A 10,319-nucleotide genomic window follows, 5' to 3' on the forward strand; every position below is an offset into this window, starting at 1 on the left:
CTTTCTATGTGTGTGGGTTACCCTATATTTTATGGTGACCTTTTCTTATCTCACTCATCTATGTAGATCTATTTTATTACTTTATTAATACTCCTGTCCATTTTCTCAAATAAGGAATGCTGCATAAGAGAAGCCTTCATTAAGGCCTCTCGGTGATAGACACTTAAGTCTGTATATCCATTTAGCTTCTTCCCTTAGGTTCTTCCCAGCGTTTTAACATCGGTAGCTTGTGTGTGCAATATACTGTGGAACTGCAGTCCACATGTGGTCGAATATACTTACCAGTGGTAAACTGGATGGAATATAAACAATACTATTAAGCACACACAAGCCCGTAGTTTTAAGTTAAACACTCACCTTAAAAATTCTTTTAATATTATATGAATAAAAGTTACATTTTAGGGGTGGGAGTTAATAAGGGTTTCAGTGACCCTGGGCTTCCCAGGGTCAAAGGTTTTTGATTTACTATTTAAAGAGGACAGAAACTTTTGTCGGAAAATAGGAAAAAGTTGTCATAAAAAAGAAGAAATAACAGAAAGAAAACCATAATGTGAATGACCATTGATCATTATTCTCTTCATATTTTCTCAAATTTCACATCTCTTGGTGGAGAATCGGTTTTCTTTGACACAAATGGAAACTTACCTGCGAGTTTTGATCTGTTAAACTATTTTAAACTTCCAAATAAGACGAGGGGAACAAGAAGAGTCGGATATATTCATGGTGGGGAGGGTCAGCAACAATTAATTGTAAATGACCATGAAATTCATTGGGATCCAAAGTTTCCCCAGGTATTTGTATGGATTAGAAAGAATATAATACAATGAAATTAAAATAGTAAGAAAATGGCCGATGATGTCCTGGGATAGTTGGAGGAAGAAGAGGAGTGAACCATTGTCTTTACTTCGGCTCCTTTCATTGAGTGTAGCTGCCCAAAGCCCAGGGCTAAATAATCCAATTATGCAACGAACATTTTTCTTAGCTTTTTTTGCCAATATTTTTTTTTTTATGGAATAAGGAACAGCAAAATACAAATTACAGTAGTCTACACAAGATATACACAATGCCTTTATTTAGGCGAATGCCAGCCCATTACAACACAGTACACAGACAGGTATATCAAGGAAAAGTAGTAATGAGGGGGAATGCCGGCACTGTAAAAATGACTTATAGGTATAGCCACAAATCGGTGCTCAGCTTTGACAGGTTCAGACTCAAAAAACCATCCATCACCAATGTTTCAAGGAAAAGCGGCACTCCAAAATATGCAAAAAGCTGTGTCTTTTATTCACCCATCAGCCTGAACATGAGCTTGAGAAAGGCCTCAGGCATGTATATCAAGATATGAAGTAAATATAATGGCCACAATCATTGTAAATCATATCTGTCCTTATTGAATTAAGAGTCATTAAATGTTGGATTTACTATTGTGGCACATAGACCATAGTTTATTTGACTTTCCTTGAACTTCTGTCACTTAAGGCAGGGAATAGTGCAACTTGGAGATCGCCCACAATCATATTCACTATCAACTTGACGATCCGTTTTACACAACAGACCCTCAACTGGGTGACGTTCGCTTAGTGCCAGGCATCAGAATGGTTAGACTAACCAGAATGATACTTGTCAGACATGTTGGGGACCAAGTCAGCAGGCAAAGGGTTGACTGGAGAAAAGGCAATGTCCAAAATCAGGAGATCAATCTAAGAACAGACAAACCAGGAGACAAACAAACAAGCAAGCAAATCTGGCAGGCTATGGTTTGAATAAGGAAGAGCAAGGACATACAAAATAACAAATAGTCAGGTACAGGCAATAGTTAAAGGGAAAACCAGACAGGCAGATTACAAACCCTTGTGAAGGGTATAAGCTGCAATTAAGAGAAAACTTAAAACACAGTACAGAGTATATATATATATATATATATATATATATATATATATATACACACAGAACAGAGTATATATCGCCTGTGCAGGGAGACGTGTACACAGAACTCCTCACTGACTGGCCAGGTGCTCCTGTAGTTGATAGGACAGGAGGGTCTGTAACAATTTTGCATAGCACTGCGTTATGGAGAGCCATTGCTATAGTGATGTATGATGCTGCTGGGTTTGGGCCTGGAATTCTCACAACTTGTGTAGGAAGTGAATTTCACCACCTTTATTCCTATTACCCATGTTTTATCAGCAGTGAACATTACATCAGTGTGAATGGTTCTTCCGCTGACCCGATCACACTGAGGAATTTCAGTGGCAGACAATTCCGCTGCTGAAATTCTTCTGCGCAAAGAAAGAACTTGTTCATTCTTTATGCGCAATTCCGTGAGCACTGCATTGCCGTCATCATGGTGACGGCGCACGGCCACCAGAAGGAATCTCTGCTCTCGGAATTCTGTGAGTGTAGGTTCCTCAGTGTGACCGTACCCTAAAGGAGTATACCCATCTCATACATCACAGCTTATTTAGTAAAGAATGCAAAAGTGAGAATTTTTGTAAATTGTGTTATTAGCTACATTGTTATGTCATTCTCTGTTCTCATTGTTCACTACTCATTGCCTAACCCACTAGAGGACATACATATACATCCTATGTCCTCTCCAATTGTAAGAAGCACACTCAGGAGCTGAGCACACTTCATGCCCGGCGGGTCCCATGTGTTATCGTTAGCCAGGACCCACAGCTAATGCTGGACATCGCTGATCAGGTCAATGTTCAGCATTAAGCATTTAGATGCAGCAATGAAAGTTGATTGTAGTGTCTAAAATGTCTAAATCAGTTGTCGATAGCTCAGGGAGGCTGATCGAGACCACAGTGACAATATTGCGGGGTTCCAGTCAGCTGAGAGGACAGACAGAGGGTCCCTACCTTCCCTAGTCCAATCAGTGCTCCATCTCTGCATTCAGCCTCAGAAGCCTGTAGTAATGGAGTGCGAATAACACTGATCAATACAGTGCTAATGCCCAGCATTGTTTAGTAGCTGCAATTAAATGATTGCAGTTAATAGTCCCCTGTCGAGACTAAAGTACAAAAATGAAAAATCCCTGCGCCTGTAGGGGGCTGGGTTATCGACCATCCCTCCACTGTAGAAGGGGTTTTCTGGGCTGATGATGTCACAGCAGTAGAGAGCGGGGTGGTTGTGGTCTCAGACATGTAATTCCCTGCTTGGCCACCTTCTTTTTGTGACACAGTACACACTTGGAGCCCACTGTGATTTATGCCATGAAGCACTGGTAGCTTCCGGTATTGCTCCAAAACTGCACCCGCTCCATGAACTGTAATGTGAATGTCCTGCCACCCACAAAACCAGGAAGTGGAGCGGGTGAGAGCGATGCAGGAAGCTGAAAGGACGAGGTAAGTAAAATCACCATGGCTTTAACATTTAAATGAATTCTTTGGTACAGTTTAGTGGAATGAATATTCAGCAGATCCCTCAATCTCCTTCTGAACTCCAAGACGTCATCATGAACTTTGGTTGCTTTATATCTCACGTCTATCCTGTACAGTGATCATAAAAAACACAGAAGTATACCACTAGGATGAAATCTGATAACACACGGGTAATAGGAATAAAGGTGGTGAAATTCACTTCCTACATAAGTTGTGAGAATTACTGTAGACATGACCCTAATGATGGAATTACAGATGTTTAGGCTCCAGCAATAACCAGAAAACTGGACAATGGTTAATGGATATAGTGGAAGGTCAACTCTGTCAACATAAGCTCCGCTGGAGTCCAAAATATCATGTTTCATGTTATAAAAAACTGGATAAAAAATAAACATCATAAAGGAATAAATGATATTTTGAAACACATTGTCCAATTTTTTATATAATAAAAGTGGATAGATATATTGCATTATGGCAGCACACTGAGAGGATTTATCTACTATGTCCACTATCCCATTCAGGAAACCAATCTGGGCCAGAAGGGAGTTCAGTTGTGCTGCTTGCTGCATGTAGAACCTAAGGCGACATCTTCCTTCTAATAATGACTAACTTTTATTTCTTTGAAAAAGCTCCAGTAAAAGTTCTAATAAGGTCTTAAGATGGAGAGAGTAGTTTCTTTTAAAGGGGTACTCCGCTGCTCAGCATTTGGAACAAACTGTTCCGAACGCTGGAGCCGGTGACGGGAGCTTGTGATGTCATAGCCCCACCCCTCATGACATCATGCCCTGCCCTCTTAATGCAAGTCTATGGGAGGGGGCGTGGCAGCCATCATGCCCCCTCCCATAGACTTGCATTGAGGGGGAGGGGCTATGACATCAGGAGCTCCCGGCGCAGGCTCCAGCATTCTGAACAGTTTGTTCCAAATGCTGGGCAGCGGAGTAACCCTTTAAGCATCAGGTCTGAGCTGTAGATGGAAAGTTGACCACAGGGAAGACATGAATGTTGGGGTGTAGTCCGAAATGGTATCTAAGGGTAAGTCAGACACAATGACTAAGTTAAGATATCCCCCCCAAAATGCACCAATGTGCCTTTATTTTGTTAAGTTGCGGATTCCAATTTCTCATGGAACCAATTCAGCCCAATATCATGACATACTATAAGAGCTCGAAATGCTTCATTTGCATAACAATTACTGGTGCTGACACAGTGTCACCAAATCGCGTTGTTGTGAAACTCTGGTAATCTCACGCAATACTCTGGATATGTTGAGCTTAGAGAAAAGTTAAAGGGGTTTCCAGGACTTTGTGACTGATGGTCCATCCTCAGGATAAGTCATCTGATCGGTGGGGTTAGGACACCACCAATCATGTTTTTGGCAGAGGCGCTACACCCAGATGTACATAGTAAACAGACCTGGACACCTCGGCTCTGTCCATTATGTAGTGGCCGTGGCGGGTTACTGCAGCTCAGCTTCCATTTACTTCACAGAAAATACTCAAATCTAACAAATCAGACTTGTGTATAACGATTTATCTCCTTAATTGATCTGAAAAACATCTACAATTACCTAGAATATTTCCCTTCAATTGTTTGGGGGATGTTATATGAAGCCAGAATGTTCAGCAACTAAACCAACGTCGTCTTGTGTCATATCTGGGATTTGTGTATTTGATTTAAACTAAAAAGTTGAGTGATGTCCTCTGCATGTGGTGATTCCATCATTATTGCCATTTTTATATGTTATAATACAATGTTCTTATCTCTCACTATTTACAAACAGATGATACAGACTCTTACACATCTTCTTCTATTCCCAGACTCCACAGTCGGTCTGCAGTAAAAGTTGCCTACCTGGATACAGAAAAGCTCTACTGGAGGGGCAACAGAAATGCTGCTGCTACTGTGTCCCATGTCCTGAGGGCGAAATCTCTAACCAGACCGGTGAGTAGTTACTGTCTGCAATGTATCCTCTTCATGTAATAAGGCAAAGACATTTGTATATATTATTAAGTAAAAATGAAATAAATATTTGTTTTCAATTACTGGCCAAATCATGTAGAAATTGTTCTCTATAGTGGGAATGGTGAGACAAACTGTGTATGACAGCATTGCACCTTGACTGCGGAGTCTGTTGTCATAATACATGATTTGCCCCGAATATGCCACCCCTCCCTCCTTACTTTGTCCTTTGTGTCTGCATCCTGTGAAGGGTGATTTTTACAGTGTGGTGGTCCAATCCCCCTTAGTTCAGGGTCTCCGCCTGGTCAGACCCCTCCTCCATATATAATAAGGTTCTGGTGTCACTGTGAGCATTATTTTCCCCTTGCATGCTGTCTCTTTTTTTTGTGAGGAGGGGGGATCTGGTCAGTTATAATAGGGATCTGTTAGGGTCTGAGCAGTCTGGGTGTTGTACAATGTAAACTCTACATTACTGTAGACCCGAAGATGCTGCAACTATTATTTAATTATTCGGAACTGATTTCAGCTCCTCCCTAAAAGTAGAATCTGTTCAATATAGAAGAAGATAGAGATCAGATGGCGTCCACCAACCATGAGTGTTGGTGTCAATGACTTTTTACAGCACATGTGCCGAATGTTATGGCCACAATTGGTCACCATATCCATGTGATTTAATTGGACCCTTTTTTGTCTGTGAAGTGTGTTGGGATTCTAAGATTGGCTTATATTCCTGTGTTTGATGTGTATTGGCTTGTGAGCTGGTAACTTGTTTCCACATCATGTGATGAAGTTATATAAACCCCAAACAGGTGACTATGTGATTGCCCCAAAGCCCCTGAAAAGGCCATAGTTTTATAGAGAAATATTTACTGCTGGTGGATGGCAAAGCATAACTCACTGTTAAATAGTGTTGAGCGGCATAGGCCATATTCGAATTCACGATATTTCGCGAATATATAAATGAATATTCGTCATTTATTCGCTAAATTCGCATATTCGTAATATTAGTGTTAATTTTCGCCTATGCGAAAATTTACATAAGCGAAAATTCGCAAATGCGAAAATTCGTACTCCAGTCTCACACAGTAGTAATAGAGCCTTCTTTACACCACACAAGCTGGAAGCAGAGAGGGATGATCACTGTGATGTGAATTGTGAAGAAAAAAAGAAGAATATTCGTAATTGCAAATATATAGTGCTATATTCGCGAATATTCACGAATATGCGATATTCGCGACTAAAATTCTAATTGCGAATATTCGCGAGCAACACTACTGTTAAACCGGACCCTTGCTGAGTTTTTATTTTATTTAATAATAAAAGTTGTTTTATTTTTTGAATGAATGGAAAAAAATTGGTAATTATTTACTTGATATAAAGAGTGTATTATTGGCTGCTATGATGACTCCCATACACTGTACACACACACACACACACACACACACAAACACTGGGGTGAGATTAAAGATTATTGAATGTCACTTATATCTTACTCTGCAGTTTACTTCTACTCCCATTTACATCTTCATAGATTTTTGTGGGCAGCATATAATCTGATCCCTCATTGAGGCAGTTTGACTTTTACTTTTATCTGTTTTTAGAGTTTATGATGAGTTTCAGAGGGAGGGGGACAGGAAAGGAACCAATAAGTGGAGAAAGAGGTATTTTGTCTATTGCTAAATTTGTTGCAAAGTCTATTGCTTTAACCCCTTAGCGACTTGCATTTTCCTTTTTTCCTCCTTACCTTTTAGAAATAACCCTTTCAATTTTCCATCTAAAAATCCATATTATGGCTTATTTGCTTGCACCACCAATTCTACTTTGCAGTGACATTAGTCATTTTACCAAAAAATCCACGGCGAAATGGGAAAAAAAATCATTGGGCGACAAAATTGAAAAAAAATGCCATTTTGTAACTTTTGGGGGCTTTCGTTTTTACGCAGTGCATTTTTCGGTATAAATGACACTTTATCTTTATTCTGTAGGTCCATACGGTTATAATGATCCCCTACTTATATAGGTTTGATTTTGTCAGACTTCTGGAAAAAATCATAACTACATGCAGGAAAATTTATATGTTTAAAAATGTCCTCTTTTGACCCCTACAACTTTTTTATTTTTCCCTGTATGTGGCGGTTTGAGGGCATATTTTTTGTGCCATGATCTGAAGTTTTTATCGGTACCATTTTTTTTCCGGACTTTTCGATTGCTTTTTATAATATAATTTTTTAATGGTATAAAAAGTGACCAAAAATACGCTATTTTGGAATTTTTTGGCGCTTACACCATTGACCGTGCGGTTTAATTAACAATATATTTTTATAGTTCTGACATTTACACACATGGCAATACCACATATGTTTTTTTTATTTTTATTTACACAGTTTTTTTTATGGGAAAAAGGGGGTGATTCAAACTTTTATTAGGGAAAGGGTTAAATGACCTTTAATAACTTTTTTTGCAGTGTTACAGCTCCCATAGACGGCTATAACACTGCACACACTGATCTTTTACGCTGATCACTGGCATGCATTAACATGCCATTGATCAGTGTTATCGGCGCTTGACTGTTCCTGCCTGGATCTCAGGCACGGAGCAGTCATTCGCCGATGGGACACCGAGGAGGCAGGAATGGTCCCTCCCGTTGTCTTGTAAGCTGTTCGGGGTGCCGCGAATTTCATTGCAGCAGTCCCGAACAGCCCGACTGAGCTGCCGGGTTACTTTCACTTTCAATTCAGACGCGGCTGTCAACTTTGAGCGCAGCGTCTGAAGGGTTAATACAGGGCATCACCGCAATTGGTGATGTCCTGTATTAGCCGCGGGTCCCGGCCGTTAATGGCCGCCGGGACCGATGAGTGATCCCGCGTTATATTGCGGGAGCCAGCCCAGGACGTAAATATATGTCCTGCGTCGTTAAGGGGTTAAAGCGTTACTGTCGTTAAAAAACAACTTTTTCCCTACTTTAATAACTAAACATTTTCCTAATATACTTCATTAAAAAATGTGATTGCTAAAGATGGGAAAAAATGGTTTAAAAAATGTCCACTAGGGGTCTCTGTCTTTTTAATTTTGCCAACAAACCCAGAAAATTCAGCCTTTTTGGTCCTTTGAAAGAAAAATAAATAAAAGGACTAAAATTTGTGAGGGGAGGGAGGTGTGGTTATCTCTATTCTCTGCCTCAGAGCACAGACTAGATGCAGACAGCTCCAGTCTTTGAGAAGCATCCTCATGTACAGTTACAAGCAATACCAGGTGCTAAACTATTCTTTATATGCAAAATGGTTTGGTCATTTTATGAACGTATTTCTTGTGTATTTTCACCATATAGGTTCAAATAGCTGCTTTAGGGTTATAAAAAGTATGCATTTTGCTTACAAAGCTGTAAAAAATTTAAAAATCTTATTTTTGGGGAAAAATGCAGGTTTTGTCTTCTGTCCTTGCACCATATACTTTCTCATGGCTGCATTACAATTATATAGAGCATGCATTTAAACAGTATGTTTTACAAATGTAAAAATGTTTGTGCAGATCTCATGACAGGGGAGAGGGGGAGCAGAGAAGCTCACTATTCTCCAGGGGAAACACCCCCTGCCTCTGAGAGAAATGCAAAAGACTGAGAAAGACTGAGCACAGGAAAACATAGATCAAAATATATTCTACATATTAACACATATTATTATGCATACAGGTCTTAGGGCACATTACTACACAGATTTAAGCATTTTTTTTTAAATGTTCTAACTAATGACAGTAACGCTTTAATACAACGTGTGATTATTGTCTCCACAGATATGGAAGGATGCCGGCCATGTCCAGAAGATCAGTGGTCAAATGACAGAAGAGACACCTGTATCCCAAAAATCATTGAGTTTCTACCTTATGGAGATACACTGGGGATATATCTTCTTGTCATTGCTGGAATGTTCTGTATTTTCACCTTTATAATATTAGGAATATTCATCACATACAAAGACACGGCGATTGTAAAAGCCAATAACCAGAACCTCAGCTTTACACTTCTCCTCTCACTCCTCTTCTCCTTCCTCTGTCCTCTGTTATTCATTGGACGTCCTTCAGAGATGTCCTGTCTTGTCCGACAAGTGGCTTTTGTCACTATTTTCACAGTTGCTGTTTCTTCAGTTTTGGCCAAAACAGTGACCGTGGTCTTGGCCTTTAGAGCCATCAGACCTGATAGGACATTGAGGAGGTGGCTTTGGAGACATCTTTCCATATTTCTTCTGATCATCTGCTCTTCCATTGAGGCTTTGATCTGTGTTTTCTGGTTGTCTTTGTCTCCACCATTCCCAGATTATAACACTGAGATAGAGGTTGGGAAGATAATCCTACAATCTAATGAAGGATCTGCTATTGCTTTCTATGTGGCCATTGGCTATATTGGATTTCTGGCTGTGTTGAGCTTTATTGTTGCATTTATGGCCAGGAAACTTCCAGACACCTTCAATGAGGCTTAGTACATCACCTTCAGTATGCTGGTCTTCTGCACTGTGTGGATCTCCTTCATCCCGGCGTATCTCAGCACGGAGGGGAAATACATGGTGGCTGTGGAGGTCTTCTCTATTGAGGCTTCCAGTGCTGGACTTCTGTGCTGTATCTTCATTTCCAAATATTACATTATTCTACTGAGACCAGAACTTAATGTAAAAGGCAATTTAGTCATTCATACTGAAATTGGCAAAATATAATTTAAAATAATAAATTAAAATGTAACTGTAAAAAATTGTTACTGTATTGTAACACAAAAATATAACTTTTGTTCAGTTTGTTTTAAAATTTCGATAAAATCCCTATTGTTCAAACAAAAAAAAAAAAATAGATGCAATGGACACATTAGTGAGGGTTGTCAGGCTCAAATGAAAAGAAGGAGGTAAAAAGGGCGGCCTAGTGCAACACTACTGATTGGCAACCACCAGCATTCCATATGTCTTGGTTCTTACCAGCATCGTGCAACAT

At 39.8% G+C, this 10,319-nt stretch overlaps 1 pseudogene; it reads left to right on the plus strand.

Annotated features, from left to right (window-relative positions):
• The first annotated feature begins 1,616 nt into the window (after window positions 1–1,616).
• Window positions 1,617–10,051, plus strand: LOC130360441 (vomeronasal type-2 receptor 26-like; annotated as a pseudogene).
• The last annotated feature ends 268 nt before the right edge of the window (window positions 10,052–10,319 follow it).

Source organism: Hyla sarda, chromosome 3 (genome assembly GCF_029499605.1).
Source record: "Hyla sarda isolate aHylSar1 chromosome 3, aHylSar1.hap1, whole genome shotgun sequence".
NCBI lineage: Eukaryota > Metazoa > Chordata > Amphibia > Anura > Hylidae > Hyla > Hyla sarda.